This window comes from Haliotis rubra, unplaced genomic scaffold (genome assembly GCF_003918875.1).
Source record: "Haliotis rubra isolate DU_JTF1 unplaced genomic scaffold, ASM391887v1 Scf1000, whole genome shotgun sequence".
Lineage (NCBI taxonomy): Eukaryota > Metazoa > Mollusca > Gastropoda > Lepetellida > Haliotidae > Haliotis > Haliotis rubra.
The window spans coordinates 297,980-314,627 of NW_025764894.1; the positions used below are offsets into that span (position 1 = coordinate 297,980).

Genomic DNA, 16,648 nt, shown 5'->3' on the forward strand with positions numbered 1-16,648 from the left:
TGCGGATATTGTTATCAGTGACCAAAAAGCACACTCCTTCTGCACAACTGAGGTGTCTCACTGTGAAAAGGTTGATTCTAACATGTTTTAGTATCTCAACTGCCACCGATTTAAACTGAATTTGCTACCAAACTAAAGATTTTACAAAAAACACCTGAAGACGTGAAATGCCTAGGCGTCCTATACTGAAACAAAAAAACCCATTTACATGAACTAAGTTGGGATGCCAGGTGGGGGATAATGGAGCAGTGTTGAAAATTAACAACACTGCTATTAGCCGGTTTTTTTTGCAAACACATGATCTGCCAACATCTGCATTTGAGTGAATGACCAGTTCTAGAGAAACCTTGAACGCCAGGCAAGACTCAAAGTGTAATGTTCATCCATCGTGATCACTTGTCTATCCATAATAAAGTGTCCATTTGTCAGACGTCGACTCAACGCAGTTGGATTAAGGCAATGAAGACATTACGACAATGAAACGACAATATACCATATTTACTGGTTTTTCTATCTTTTGGTCACATAGAAGATTACCTTTTGTGTGGTGTAGTTTTTACTCATGGTCACATCTCAGAATCTACTCCTAACTCATATTTCAGGAATATAGTAGGTTTGCATGTATAGATGCAGATGTACATATCCACTGTTAGTATCAGTGTGTATCAGCAGAGCTTGTATTGGATCGTTCGGAGGTACAACAAGGGACTCTCGACAACAGAATCCTTTGTGCCTGATTCAGACATTACATGAAGAACAAGTGTTTATCGCTAACACGGCAATGCCCTCCCCGCGCTTCTAAAGAAGAATTAAATATAACATATTTACTTGTTTTTTCGTCTTTTGGTCACATAGACTGTCAGTATCAGTGTGTATTAGTGCTGGGATGGGTCCCAAATTTGTACTCGGGTACCACACTCCCTATTACCATACCTCACCCTGATACCCGTTATGTATATTCATGACACCAAATTTGAAGACAATGGGTACAAAAGTGCATGAGATATCGCATTAACAAGAGTTTGAAAAGTGGTTTTTCCACCTGCAAAACACCTTTGTATCAGAATTATATTAAAACTAGATAAATGCAACTGGAAATCTCAGTTATGTTGAATATTTTCAGTTACTTCTCTTGTGAATCTAACATTAGTAAACGTGAGCTAACAGTAAATGATGTAGTTGAAGTTTTTGTTGCAATCTGAGTTCTGAAATTATTACTTTATTTTTTAATATTACTAGGCTATACATCGAATAAATTAAGATACAGGTACCACCATGTCCTTCCTGGTAGTATATTAATATATTCATGTAAGTTTTAACTCTGAATAACGAGTAGTTATCGCTGTGCACAGTGACAAAGTGAGAGACGAGACACAACCCACCTACCTGTACAGGTAATCTCGTTCGCTGTTAAGCTCCCACATGGTCACTTCCGGCTTACATGTATGTTATGAATATGCATGCTTTTGAATTATTAATGCGCAAAAGGGTTTACTGGAAGGCTCTATGCCTGACATAAATGTGTATTGTTGAAAACAATTTGCTGTGAAGCTTGCAGGATGTCACCGAACCACAGAATCATGAGTCAATGTGAGCAAATTGTGATAAGTCGGTAAGTGACATATACAATTAAGTTTTGGTTCTGAATACCAAGTAGTCATATGTGCAGAGTGCCAAAGTGGGAGACGAGGCAAAACCCACCTACCTGTACTGGTGATTTTCTTTACAGTGACACGAAGGTCACTTCCGGGTGATGTATGTTATGAATATGCATGTATTTAAATGATTCATACACAAGAGGGTTTATTGGAAGGCTCTATGCCTTACTTATATATGTATTATATTTAATATCTATAGTAAAGATTTTGTTGTAGACCTAACACACAGAAATAAGCACACAACCTTGAGTCAGTGTGAGGAAATTGTGACAAGTCAGCAAAATGAGAGATGATCGCATAATCACAAGTGTTATACCCTTGAACGGCCAGGCATAGATACTGTTTTTCATGACATGACTGGGTAGCAAGCCGTTTCAAGCTGCTGTTCTTCATTACCTGAAATCTGCTCCTAAATAATGACACCATTGACACATCATCATCATCTATAGCTACATCACAAAGATGAAACAAATTACATAGTGCTTAATTAGGTTCCATGTGTACATTGACATTCGGGCACTTCGAGTTTTCAATGGTTAAATGGAAAATGTCGATTCCAAGCTAGCACTGAATGATGTTAAATAGTGGATGTAAATTTTTCTGTATATTTTCAACACTCGTTGTAAACTGAGAACAAACTATCATTTGAAAATAACCTGTGGTTCAACCCATGTTATTAGAAAGGCAGTTATTTCTTGTTAGTTTACTATGCCATGGCGAGAGGTGAGGTTGACGTATTGTGGTACAGTGCAGCCTTACAAGAGAGCGAACGAGTGAATATTGTATTAAGCCACATTAAGTAACAGTCCAGCAACATCCCAGAGCAGGGTGGGGGGTGGGGGTGTGGTGTGGTGCACGAAGCAAAGGGCTTTACACATTTTACCAAATGATTGTGTGTAATCACACTCGGGTCATCGATGTAACGAGTGAATGCTGTTACCTTTTGAGTCTGTTAGCTTTAAAGCCAGGAGGTAACTCTGATCGTCCCCTGATCAACAACGTGCCTGTAACTACTCCTACCGCAGAGACCCGTTCATCTCCACCCAAGCATTACCGGGTGTAACATGAACGAAACATGATCGCCAAAGGACAAAGCACACTGGGAATGTTTCATCACAAAAGGTTCTTTTCACACTGCAGACAATGACTTGTACAGCTAACTGTAGGAAACTTTACTCTACCAAAGTAGGGCTTCAATAGTTTCAGGGATATTGAATACAATCTATATCTTTATGTCGTGATCAACAAAACAAACGCTGCTTCATAACTAGTTTGAGTGGCATTTTAGAAGTTGAGACGTACAATATAGAACAAGATTTATGGATAACAACTTCTTTATTTCTTGAGTGCGACGCACCCACGAAATAAAGAAGTTGTTATCCATAAAAACTTGTTCTATATTGCTTCATAACTAGATTGTTAACGATTTCCAGTCATTTTGTAATATATGTATTGAGGCCGATTGTATACACATGGAATGTTTTAAGCATTCCCTTGATTTACATATAATCAATAGCTATTGCTGCAGATAGGTCGAGAGCAATTAGGCCAAATGTACACAAAAAAACTTAATCAAGTATCACCCGTGCAATGTAGGCTTTCAACACGTACATAAAACATCTCGTGGTGACCACGATGGAAAAACATGATTTTTTCTGCCCCGTATGATCTTTTGACTCATAAAGAACGACAAAATGATTGGAATCTATGATGATTGTATGATGGTAATGATTTTCATGCAAAACCATGTCTGTACAAGGATGACCCTGGAATGTTTAATGTTGAATTTATTGGTAAATTTGAACATTTAAAATGTCACAGGATTTAAAGGTCAATACTGAGTGTAACCTCCATGTGACTGTATGACAGCCAGCACTCTCCTCCTCGTATCCCCTGTGAGCCCCCTGATCCTCTGAAGGGGCAGTCTACGCCATTCCTCGTGAAAAGCTGCTTCCAATTGGGACAGGTTCTGTACAGGACACATTTGTTGTACACGACGACCAATCATGTCCCAGATATGCTCCAAAGGGATAAGATCAAGGCACATGCAATCGTGAGATATGTCAGAGGGTGATTAACTAAGTTACTTGAGTGCACAAACAGTTATCGAGGATGGTTGTTCTGTAGATTATCTATTATTTACCTTCAGTAAATATGTCTTATATTCCCCAAAGATAACTGCTATATTCAGTATGAGTTGTGTTGCCTCGCAGTAAGAAATGGAGATATAGCTGCTATAGTCAGTATGGCTTGTATTGCTCTGTCTGGAGTAACTGAGATATAGCTACAGTCAATATGACTTGTATTGCTCTGTGTTGAGTAACTGAGATAGATCTGCTACAGTCAATATGACTTGTATTGCTCTGTGTTGAGTAACTGAGATATAGCTACAGTCAATATGATTTGTATTGCTCTGTGTTGAGTAACTGAGAAATGGTTGCTACAGTCAATATGACTTGTATTGCTCTGTGTTGAGTAACTGAGAAATGGTTGCTACAGTCAATATGACTTGTATTGCTCTGTGTTGAGTAACTGAGAAATAGTTGATAAAGTCAATATGACTTGTATTGCCCTGTGTTGAAAAACTGAGATGTAGTTGTTACAGTCAATATGACTTGTATTGGTCTGTGTTGAGTAACTGAGATATAGTTGCTACAGTCAATATGACTTGTATTGCCCTGTGTTGGGTAACTGAGATAGATCTGCTACAGTCAATATGGCTTGTATTGCCCTGTGTTAAGTAACTGTGATATACCTGCTACAGTCAATATGACTTGTATTTCCCTGTGTTGATTAACGGAGATATAGCTGCTACAGTCAATATGGCTTGTATTGCCCTGTGTTAAGTAACTGTGATATACCTGCTACAGTCAATATGACTTGTATTGCCTTGTGTTGATTAACGGAGATATAGCTGCTACAGTCAATATGACTTGTATTGCCCTGTGTTAAGTAACTGTGATATGCCTGCTACAGTCAATATGACTTGTATTGCCCTGTGTTTATTAACTGAGATATAGCTGCTACAGTCAAAATGACTTGTATTGCCCTGTGTTGAGTAACTGAGATATAGCTGCTACAGTCAATATGACTTGTATTGTCCTGTTTTGAGTAACTGGGATATAGCTGCTACAGTCAATATCACTTGTGTTGCTCTGTGTTGAGTAACTGAGATATAGCTGCTACAGTCAATATGACTTGTGTTCTACAATGAAGAGCACTGGATAGATGCTCGAGTCAGTATGGATGAATTGCCTTGTACTAAGAGATGGAGGTTTAGATACTCGAGTCAGTATGACTTGTACTTCCTTGTACTAAGAGATGGAGATATAGATGCTCGAGACTGTATGACTTGTATTTTCTTGTACTAAGAGTTGGATGTATAGCTGCTACAGTCAGTATGACTTGTATTGCCTTATGTTGAGTAACTGAGATATGCCTGTTACAGTCAAGATGACTTGTATTGCCCTGTGTTGAGTAAATGTGATATAGCTCCTACAGTCAGTATGACTTGTATTGCCTTGTGTTGAGTAACTGAGATATGCCTGCTACAGTCAATATGACTTGTGTTCTACAATGAAAAGCACTGGACAGATGCTCGAGTCAGTATGGATGAATTGCCTTGTACTAAGAGATGGAGGTTTAGATACTAGAGTCAGTATGAATTGTACTTTCCGAATGCAAGAAGAGTGATCTCAAGATTTCGTATTTGTAAAACCAGTAGTTTTGAAACACGTCATGTTCTGGTATGTGATTGGGTGACTTTGAAGGTCTACGTCAGTCAATGGTGGGCGTAAAACTGCATGTGCACAAAAATATAACCTGAGTGTTAGTGAATTGATTTTGACTATTTGGATGGAATGTACGATGTACGAAGTTTTAAAAATAACTTCCTCTTTTTTTTATTTTGTCTATATGTATATCCGCTGTTTGCCTTGTGTCTTTTACCTCTGAAACACCTGTTTGATTTCAAACTGACACTGAAATATGCAAATAGAAGCAAAGCCATCGTGAATAGTTAGTTTGCAGGAGAGCAAATCGTGTCATTTTTACCCCTTTAAATTTCATCAAAGTCAAAATGTACATTTCTTATGCAAGCTATAGTATGCAAATGAGATGTACTCACCATATGTTCGCGTACATAATATAGTTTATGAAAGACGACATATACTATTCACCCTTTTATCCTAATTGACATACAGAGTAATTGATTTAGGGATTTGTTTAGTACATTTTAATGATTGTTTTGTCTTAACAGTTCTGCAGGTTGATGTTCCGATCCATTGCTGATTGTGACGTAGGCTATAACATGTTTCTAAATTTGTTGACGATATGCAATTTTGTGTTATTTTTACCTGTAACATAGTATTTTTGATGATGAGAACCTATATGACAAAGCCTAGTTGTGAAACACATAGTTTTATCTTTGTTAAAACTACCTATTTCAATGAAGTAAAAAACAAATGAACGCGACCCCAAAAAAAAACAAAATAAATTTTTTTTCCAAAAAACCACCCCAAACACCAAACAACCTACTTTATTTCTGTTTCCGTGAGTACTTTATGCAGCGCTGCTTCGTCCATCCCATGAAGAACTATTTTGAGGGTATGCAGACCCCAACACTGCAGCCCGCTGCATTACCCATGGTATCAGAAGAACTATGAACCTAGGCACTCTCTCCTCATCTGCGCCAACAGACCAAAATGGACCACAATCAATGGTACCGAGAGCATGGGGAGTTGGCAATTTCGAATTTAGGATGTGAGCGAGACCTTTCTATTATTATAAAATGAGTCAAATATACATACATATATTTTAACGGCAAGTTGTTTTGTATCAGTTAAAATAATCAAATGAACGTTATATCTTATCATATATGTATATGTATATGTATATGTATATGTATATATATATATATATATATATATATATATATATATATATATATATATATAAGAAGAAAACCAAGCCAGTTTACATTTGAAACAACACAACATTTACAAGCGCGTTGCACATATGTCCACATGACAAATAGCTTCAAAATATCCAGGTTACTTTGACATAGCGACTGGTGTGTATGAGAAACAAGCGCATTCATGCGTTACTGTTTAACAGCCATTGTGCATGCACCCATTGAACTGAACGATGATATAAGAGCAATGTGTGAAGCCAATTTCTGATGTCCCCTCCGTGACAATGCTAAAAGTGACGTAAATCCATCCTCCTTCTGTACAATGCAGGGCTTTCACTGTTAAAATTAAAATTTGATCATAACACGTTTGGATATATTTACTGCCACATACTCTGCTACCAACCTGAAGATTATCTACAAGCAACTGTAGACGTACATGCCTATAACTGAAAATAGAAATTATAAACATGAACTAAGTTTGGATGCCATGCAGGGCTATTGGGGCAGTGCTATTGGGGCAGGGCTATTGGGGCAGTGCTTCTCATTTTAGTGAATCGCCAGTACTAGTGAGACCTTGAACGCCAGGCAAGACCCAACATGTAAGGTTCTTGGTCATCACTGGTATACCAATAATAAAGTTTCCATTTGTCAGACGCCGAAACAGTGCAGTAGAATTAAGGGCTAGAAGACAATCAAACGTCCACGCGTCTCACCAGGCAGACACGTCTAGTTTGATGTCTAGCACGGGCGCTCTACAATTTGAGATCATGAAAAATTCATTGGACTGAACATAGTCGCTTTCTTTGCACCGTGCTGATGTGGTAGGACTCGTGTTTGCACAGACATCACAGCATACAAGAAACTGTGCAATTTGGTGGAGGCTCCATTATGGTATGGGACTGTAAGCCTGACTTGGAGACAGTTCAGTGGCATTTAATGGACAAAAGTACTAGTCCTGTTTACATGGACAAAAACGCTCCACCCCAACGATCACGAGCAGTGACAGATCATCTGTCTCATCAATCAACGCCATAGAGACATTGATTTGACATGCTCGGGACTCAGATCTAAACCCAACAGATCAAGGGAGTCTCCAGCACAGAATCTTTCTGACCTGATGCACCCATTTCCTAATTGGAAGGCGTCTTATCTGCAATACCTCTATTGGCACCATGTATTCATTATTCATGACTTCAGTAAATACTGAATTGTGATTGGTTAATTAAAGTCATTCAGAGGTACATAATCACGTTACCCAGGTCTCTGATATTCCGTGCGCAATTATACATGGTTTACGGTAATGCACTACTTTCGTTAGCAAGCCAACATGACGGACACCAAACAAACTACCGATACATCGATACATTACGACGATTTTGCTGTTGGGATTTTTACACGTCTTTGAAGATGGATTTAGCGGTGCTGAGCTAGACTGTACCAGAAGATGATAAATACAAAGAGTTTCTTAAAACTGTCTTCGTGTGAATTTTACACCTGCAAAATACGGCTGTATCAGATTTGTATTAAAACTAGTTAAACGCAAATAACTCTCTCAATTTTGTTGAATATATTCAGTCCGCTCGTTTGTGAATCTAACAACAGTAACCGTGAACAAACAGTGGCAATGAGGCAGGGGCAGTTTTTGTTGCAGTCTGGTTCTGAAATTATAACTTTATGCTTTCAGTTTGTATTTTGCCCTGTCAATAAATGTATATCGTGTGGCCACGTATGTAACAACGCAGAAGCTCGTCACGGCTTGTAAGCAGCAAGCCCGACCTATTTCTAACCCGAAAGTGGGAGGGTGTGGCAGTCGGCCTCTAATATTCAAGCTATACATTGAACACGTTAAGGTATAGGCACCACCATGAACTTCTTGGTAGTATATCCACATATGCGTGCACGTTTTGATTCTGAATATCGAGCAATTATCTGTGTGCAGAGTGACAAACTGAGACAGGAGACACAACCCACCTACCTGTACAGGTAACCTCCTTCACTGTGATTCGAAGGTCACTTCCGGGTGATGTATATCATGAATATGCATAGTTTTGAATTATTCATTCACAGAAGGGTTTACTGGAAGGCTCTGAGCCTCACTTAAAGTAAAATATGTATGTTTAAGTATTTTGTTGTGGACCTTGTACATGTCATGTCATACGGGTATATGCACAGAACGTTGAGTCAGTGTGAAGAAATTGAGACAAATCAGTAAAATGAGAGATGATCCATAAGGCTCGATGAGCAACGGATTTAAACGAAGTTCTCACCGATGTTTACACCTCAAAAAATAAAACAAATATACATAAACATGAAACAGAAAAAACGTTTTAGGAAAATATTTGACACAAACCAATCCATACTGAATCTCAACATGTAGATGAATGGTTGCCGACGACAAAACGTTTAAAGAAACAGGAACACTCAAGTTACACTCATGTGTGTATAAATCACCCCGAGCTGAAGCCTATGACTGTAGGCTTTAAAAAGCCACATCAATGATACTCCACATGCATTGCTTTAAGCCACTATAGACGACAAAAGAATGTCAAGACTGGCAGAAGCTCAACGACACAACGGCATGGGCAAACCCAGGTCAGGTCGACTTTGAGTTAACACAGCCACAAAGGATCGCTATATCCGTTTGAGACATTCACGCACCAAATACCGCAACATCCACAGCAGCCCAACTCCCTGGACAGCGCCTAATCTCCGACCAGGCAGTGCGTAATCGGCTACGGGAAGCCGGACTTTTTGTCAGAAGACCAGTTCGTCGTAACTTTTTGACACAACGTCACACAATGGTGCACACAACGAGTGAGATGGCCGCGGACAAGATAGTGGAAAAGTTTGTTCTCAGATGAGATAGTTTTCTTCTCAGACGAGCTGATGGACGTTCACGTGTATACAGACGTCGACACGAACGTCACGCCGATATCTGTGTACAGCAGGTCGATAGATCTGGTAGTAGAAGTGTCATGGTGTGGGGCAGGTATCCATCATAATGGCGAGACAGCTCTTGTGCACATGGCAGGTGCATTGAATGGGGTTCCCTATAGACACATTTTGCGCCACGTCGTTCATCAACGTCAAACGTGGATTTTTTACAGCATGACAATGCTCGACTTCCCATTGAACGTGTTTACCAGGATTACCTTTAGCAAAACAACGTTCAGGTGTTACCATGGCCTTCTCGATCAAACAATTTGTCCCCACTGAACATCTATGGGATAATCTTGATCAGTGTAATCCGCCACCTCAGACACTGCAAGAACTGCATACAGCACTTCAGCAAGAGTATCAAAACATTTCTCAAGACAGCATTTGTCATCTCTATTTTTCTATGGGCCGTCGCTGCCAAGCTATTATCGATGCTCATGGTGGTCACACCAGATACTGACATTTTACTCTGACCAAGTGGCTTTCTGTAAAATCAAGTTTTGGAAATTTGTAAAGGGATGAATTTGCTGTAATTGAGCAATGATCTCAGTTATATCAGGTATCAATCAGGTACATGCACTCAGGAAATAAACTCCAAAACAGCATGTCAAGTTTCTTTTTTTGAAGAGTATATATTGAGGACAACTATCTTCATTAATATTGAATACAATCTTTATTTTTATGCTGTGAGTGTCAAAGCAAATGATGCTTCATAACTCGATTGGTAATAATTTCCAGCCATTTTGTAAAAATTTAGTGAGGCCGATTGTATACACATGGAACTTAATTAAGCACCCCCCTTGACTCAGTGAGTGAGTGAGTTAAAAGTTAACGTCACATCGGCAACATTGCAGCCATATCGTGACGAGAACAGTTAATATCAATTGGCAAATCAATAAATGTATAACGTAAAACCTGTCATCGAAGGACAGTAAAACAACTAGAATATCACAGATATATATGTAAAACTAGTAATTAAATCTAAAACATTCTAACTATAGGGGACACCACAATATAAAAATAGGATATAGATCACCAACAACTGAAGGTAGATCAGTACCTTTGCTACCTGCATGGACCCTAGCTGGATTTACACCATCCCTTCAGCCATTGGCGTTGATGCTGAGATTTAGCCATACATTAAAATAACAAAAATACTAAGATTAAAAACCTGGTAGACTTAAATTTACTTGAAATGTTTTGGGACTTACGTACCCTCTCAGGAGGACAATAATTTGACAATACTTCAACCCCCCTTTGAGGGTACAGTCACTAACAATCGAAGTTGATAATCTAAACTACCAAATTTGAAACCTTATCTGTTTACAAAACATATATCAAAATTCATTTAACAAATCTATATCTTTTAAAAAATCAATGATTAAATGATAATGAAGTTATTAAAAAAGGTCCTTTACTGTTTTGACATTAAAATATCTATCCCTTATGATGGAGAATTCAACACAGTCAAGCAGGACATGCTTGACCGTGGTTCTCTCATCACAAGGGATACAAAACGGAGGATCCTCACCTTTCAATAGGTATGCATGAGTATATCTTGTGTGTCCAATACGACATCGTCGTATAATGACCTCTTCAAATCTAGACTGACAACCCAAGTAAGTGTAAGCGATACAGGGTGTTATTTCATGTAGTTAATTGATACCTACTTGAGTGTCCCACTTCTTCTGCATCTAATGCTAGCCTTGTAATCAGAGTATGGAATAAGAAGTGGTGTCACAGATTTGTTGAGTGCTGCCTTGGCAGCAAGATCAGCCATTGTGTTCCCAGAAATACCAACGTGGCTGGGTAACCAACAGCAGACAATGTCGTATTGGCCAGTAGCAAGATCATTATATAATTCAATAATTTCGATTAAAAGTGTATGTTTGAAAGTGAAAGATTTTGATAGCCTGAAGGCATGAAAGAGAATCGGAAAAGACTATGTATTGTGTATATTTAGGGTGTTTATTCATATGTTTTAAGGCTGTTAATATGGCGTTAGTTTCTGCTGTGAAAATAGAGCTGTTATCAGGTAATTTAGAAGATATTGTTTTGGAGCCAATGACAGAGCCACAAGCTACTGCTCCACCATCCTTAGACCAATCTGTAAATAAGGATTTGTATGTATTATATGTATTTCTTAATTGATTAAATTCTTGTTTATGCTGTAATTCATTAGTGTCTGACTTTTTAAATGTGGTTAATGTTGGTTTAACGTGTGGCCTAACCAATTGCCAAGGAGGAGAAGAAAGCAAACGGGAAGGAGTTATTTTCTAGCTCAATGCCAGCAGCAGAAAGGCAAGGTTGGACTCTTAGTCCCAGAGGCGGAACAAGAGAAGACTTTTTATTGTATAGATCCTCATAAAGAGGATTAAAAACACAGTTAAATGCAGGATTTGACTCATTAGAATATAGGTTTGTCACATATTGCAAGGACAATTTTATATGGTGTTGTGTAAGAGATGGCTCATCAGCCTCGACGTAGAAACTGTCAACAGGAGAAGTTCGAAAAGACCCAAGACAAAGTCTTAGGCCTTGGTGGTGGACAGAATCAAGTAGTTGTAGGTTGCCTTTGCAGGCTCCACCATAGACAATGGAGCCATAATCTAGTTTGGAACGGACCAGTGATCGATATAGATGGCGGAGGGTAGTTTGATCCCCTCCCCATTTAGAATTTGAAACGACTTTCAACAAGTCAAGTGCCTTCAGGCATTTAGTTTTAAGGGATTTAATATGTGTCAGAAACGATAAGTGTAAGTGATAGTTCAGGGTCTTTATGTGGTTTGTATTTCCTACAGAAATGTGTGCAATTAGTTTTGGATTTAGAAAATTTAAAGCCGTTGTCAAAACACCATTTATTTATCTTGTTTAAACACAACTGCAGTTGCCGTTCAATAGTATGCATATTTTGACCACGACAAGAAATGTTAAAATCATCCACAAATAACGATCCATCTATTGAATCGTTTAAAACTTTTGATAAACTATTTATCTTTAAAATAAATAGTGTGACAGACAAAATACTGCCTTGTGGAACACCCTGATCCTGATAGTAATGATCAGACAGGGTTGAACCCATGCGGACTTTAAAATTGTCTGTTATTTAAAAAGTTGGCTATAAATTGATGCAAACGGCCTCGTAATCCAAAGCCATGTAAATCTCTGAAGATGCCATATTTCCATGTAGTGTCAAATGCCTTTTCAATATCAAAAAAGATAGACACGGCGTGTTGTTTATAAATTAGAGCGTTTTTAACAAATGATTCCAAACGCACTAAGTGATCGACAGTACTTCTGTTTTTACGGAAACCACATTGTATATCTGTTAAAATGTTATTTGTTTCCAAGTACCAAACAAGTCGATTATTTATCATTCGTTCCATGGTTTTGCAAACACAGCTAGTTAGTGAAATAGGTCGGTAATTTGACGGATTTGTACGGTCACGTCCAGGTTTAGGTATTGGAACTACTATAGCGTCACCCCATGAGGGAGGAAATTTACCTGATGTCCAAATATCATCAAAAAGGTGTAAGAGTCTCTCTAAACATGATTCTGGTAAGTGCTTCAGGAGTTGATAATGTATGTTATCAGCACCTGTAGCAGTATCGTGAGCTTGCTCAAGAGCAGTATGGAGTTCATGCATCGAAAATGTTTCAATATAATCTTCCCCATTATCTGAATTGAAGTTAATAGTTTTCCTTTCTTGATGTTTTTTTATATTGTTGGAATTTAGGCACATAATTAGAAGAGGTAGAGTGTTTAGCGAGAGTTTCACCCAGTTTATTTGCAATATCTGATTTATTGGTAAGTAATTGATCTCCATGTTTAAGATGATGGACCCTAGATTTAGTACCTTTACCTGTAATTTTCTGGACCATGTTCCATACCTTGGACATGGGCGTTCGAGAATGTATTTTGGATACATAATTTTGCCAAGATTGGCGTTTATTCTGTATAAAAGTACGCCGCGCTTTAGCATTTAACATTTTAATATATGCACCATAGGATGGCGACGGAAATAATGTTCTGTTTTTTTCCCTGCCTTACTAGCTTGTTGGCACTCATCGTTGAACCATAGTTTTCGGATATGCGGAATTGCAGAGGACTTTGGTATACACTCATCAGCTATGGTATTCAGTTCATCAGAAAAACAGTTGATAGCATCAGGAACGTCAATAGAAAGTTCAGGTTTAAGTTTTGTAGCACACAGTGTTTCATATAAAGCCCAGTTAGCCTTTTTAAAATTCCGCCTTGATGATGGAGGTACATCAGATGGAGGTACAGGTTTTAGTATAGTAGGAAAATGGTCACTTCCACAGAGGTCATCGTGGACTGACCATTCAAATTCATTTAGTAGTTCCGAATTTGTGACTCAGAAGTCAAGAGCAGAATAGGTTCCTGTACCAGGGTGTAAATTTTTGTTGGAACCATCATTATAAATACATAAATCATTATCTGAACAAAACCCCTCCAGTAGTTTACCTTTAGTGTTTGTATTTGCACTACTCCAGAGTGGGATGTGTCCATTTAAATCTCCCATAATAATACAGGGCTTCGGGAGTTGGTCATATAGAGCTTGAAGATCAGTTTTGTGAAACAATGAAGATGGAGAAGATGGAATATAGAGAAAGCATAATGTAATCGCACCGTGCAAAGTTAGTCGCACTGCAACAGCCTGAAGATTAGTAGTAAGTGCAACAGGGCTATGGATAACGTTCTGTTTGATAAGGATCAACGATCCGCCAGAGGCCCTTTCACCTAGAGGTGAAAAATAATGATACGCATTGAAATGGCGTGGGTCAAAGTATCCATCTGTTTTAAATATGTTTCCTGCAGACAGATTGCTGACGGTGTAAAATCCTGGACTTATAGTTGCAATTCATTGAAATGAGTCTTTAGTCCTCTGCAATTCCACTGTATGATATTATTTTGATAACCTATCTCTTGGGGGGATTGATGGGGGGTCTACCCCGCACTTGTTTGGTGGGCGACAAGCTGTGTGCCCTAGAGCGGACGTTTTCGGACACGTCCATGTCCTTAAGTGATCCATATTTGTTGTACAATTTAATACTATTTTCTGACCCTTTTTGGGGTTCTGCCACCTATTTTTTCCAAAGAATCTGGCTTTTTACGTTTGGTTGTAACGATTTGTGAAGATTTTGGTGTTGATTGAGAAGATGACTCATTATCAGAGGATGCTACTGTTTGAATTTCAGACGTACAGGGAGGTGATTCTGGCGTTTGAGTAGATATTGTAGATGAGAAAATCAAAGGAGCTTCTGATGTAACCCAAGTCAAATTGGTTCGACAGCTTGCAAAACATTTTGTTAAGCTTGTTGTTGCTTCCGACGATGGTTTGGTTACGAAAGCATAGCTGTCTTTATGTTCAGAGCTTTGGACCAGTTTTTTGGCATCCGCAAAACTAATGTTTCGGGTGAATTTTGTTTTGTTGATATCCATTTGATGATTCCAGAGAGGACAGTCTTTAGGGAATCATGAGTGGTCACCAGTGCAGTTTTTACATTTCTTTACATCACACAACAGACAATATGCATGTATTAACCCCATGACCGAACTTTTGGCATTTGAAGCATCTAAGAGGGTTTGGAATGTACATTTCAACGTTGATGTTACAGTATCCTGCTTTTAGTGATTTTGGAATATTTGGAGAAGAGAAAGAAAAGAGATACGTATTTGTTTTTATAGTAGCATCATTTCTACGGTTTGTGAAACGCTTGACATATAGCACGCCTTGATCCTTCATCTCTGTGACGATGTCAAGTTCTGACATGTCAGCACACAATCAATCGCAATCCCTGATATAATCCCTTTGCTTGTTTTGAGTGTTTTGTGAGCAGAGACCGTGACTGGAATGCCGACAAAATAATCCATACTCATAAGGTTGGTGGCTTGTTGCCTTTTTGCACACTCAACCAGCAGAGCACCGGAACGTAATCTTCTTAACATCACCGGGAATGCCTTGTATACCTTTAGCTACAGCGAAAGGATTCAACATCAAAGCTGTCTTGTCAATAGTTTCAAACACAAGAACTTGAGTTGGGCAGTCTGAGGTCAGTTTCAACAGTGTGTGTGTGTGTGTCTGTGTGTGTGCGTGCGCGTGCGTGCGTGCGTGCGTGTCGTAAGCCATGTTTAGTTAATAAGATTTCATCATCCGAGCTCCCCACCCACCACGGAGTATCAAGGACAATGCTAAAAACAAGTGGATTTCCAACTTCCAGCACCAAGAATACCCATATGGTATACTCCAGCAGAAGAATTAAAAGATTAATAATTCCACCAGATTGGCCCATGAGCCACCGCCTTCTTGGCATACGACTCTAGGCAAAAGCATACATGAAATTAAGTATTTGAAAATTATGAAATCAAATAATTTCGTCAACACTTACAAATCATGTTATCATTTTTAAGAAAATGTTGTGCAACAGTATACAGTTGTAGCACAGGGTTTGGCGTGACCAGTCAATTGATAGAACTGGGCCAGTTCTACCACCCGTAGGGGCGAAGTGGTGTGTTGAGCAAAGGAACACTGTTCCTGGAACCAGTGCCCTCAACCACCAGACTCCCGTCCTCCACCGACACCCGGGTCCACAATGGGGGGGTTGAAGAGCCGCTTAACGTTACCCAGGACCCACCACGAGGAGGTGGTTCTTCACGGGTGCCACTCTTCATTCGAAAATGTCGTTTTCAAGCAATGTTTCAGAGCTATGCGAACTCTGATTAATGTTAGTTCTTGTACATTTATTTATAATAGTTCTCCTTCTTGTCAACACTCAGTGTAAACTGAGAACACACTATCATTTGAAAATAACCTGTGCTATTTAGAGGCAGTTATATCTCGTTAGATTATTATGTCATAGCGAGAAGTAAGGTTGACGTATTAAGCCACTTTTAGGAACAGTCCAGCAATATCAGGGACCAGCACCAGCACTGTTGTACTGATGTGTGTAATCCCACTCGGGTATTCGGTGTGACAAGCGAACGCTCTTACCTTTTGAGTTTGTTAGATTCAATGCCAGGAGGTAACTCTGATCTTTCCCTAATAAACAACGTGCTTTAACTACTTCAACTGCATTTCGACCTATTCATCTCCACCCAAGCATTACTGGATGTAACATG

General features: G+C 38.9%; 2 protein-coding genes across 2 annotated transcripts in view; both read right to left on the bottom strand.

Annotated features, from left to right (window-relative positions):
• Window positions 1–2,668, bottom strand: part of LOC124267022 — a 289,774-nt gene extending 287,106 nt beyond the window's left edge. The window contains exon 1 of the mRNA XM_046701872.1: window positions 2,599–2,668. The gene's annotated coding sequence lies outside the window, so the exon portion shown is untranslated. The remainder of the gene's footprint in view (window positions 1–2,598) is intronic.
• LOC124267005 overlaps window positions 1–16,592 on the bottom strand; it is a 219,701-nt gene extending 203,109 nt beyond the window's left edge. The window contains exon 1 of the mRNA XM_046701851.1: window positions 16,521–16,592. The gene's annotated coding sequence lies outside the window, so the exon portion shown is untranslated. The remainder of the gene's footprint in view (window positions 1–16,520) is intronic.
• Between the last annotated feature and the right edge of the window lie 56 nt (window positions 16,593–16,648).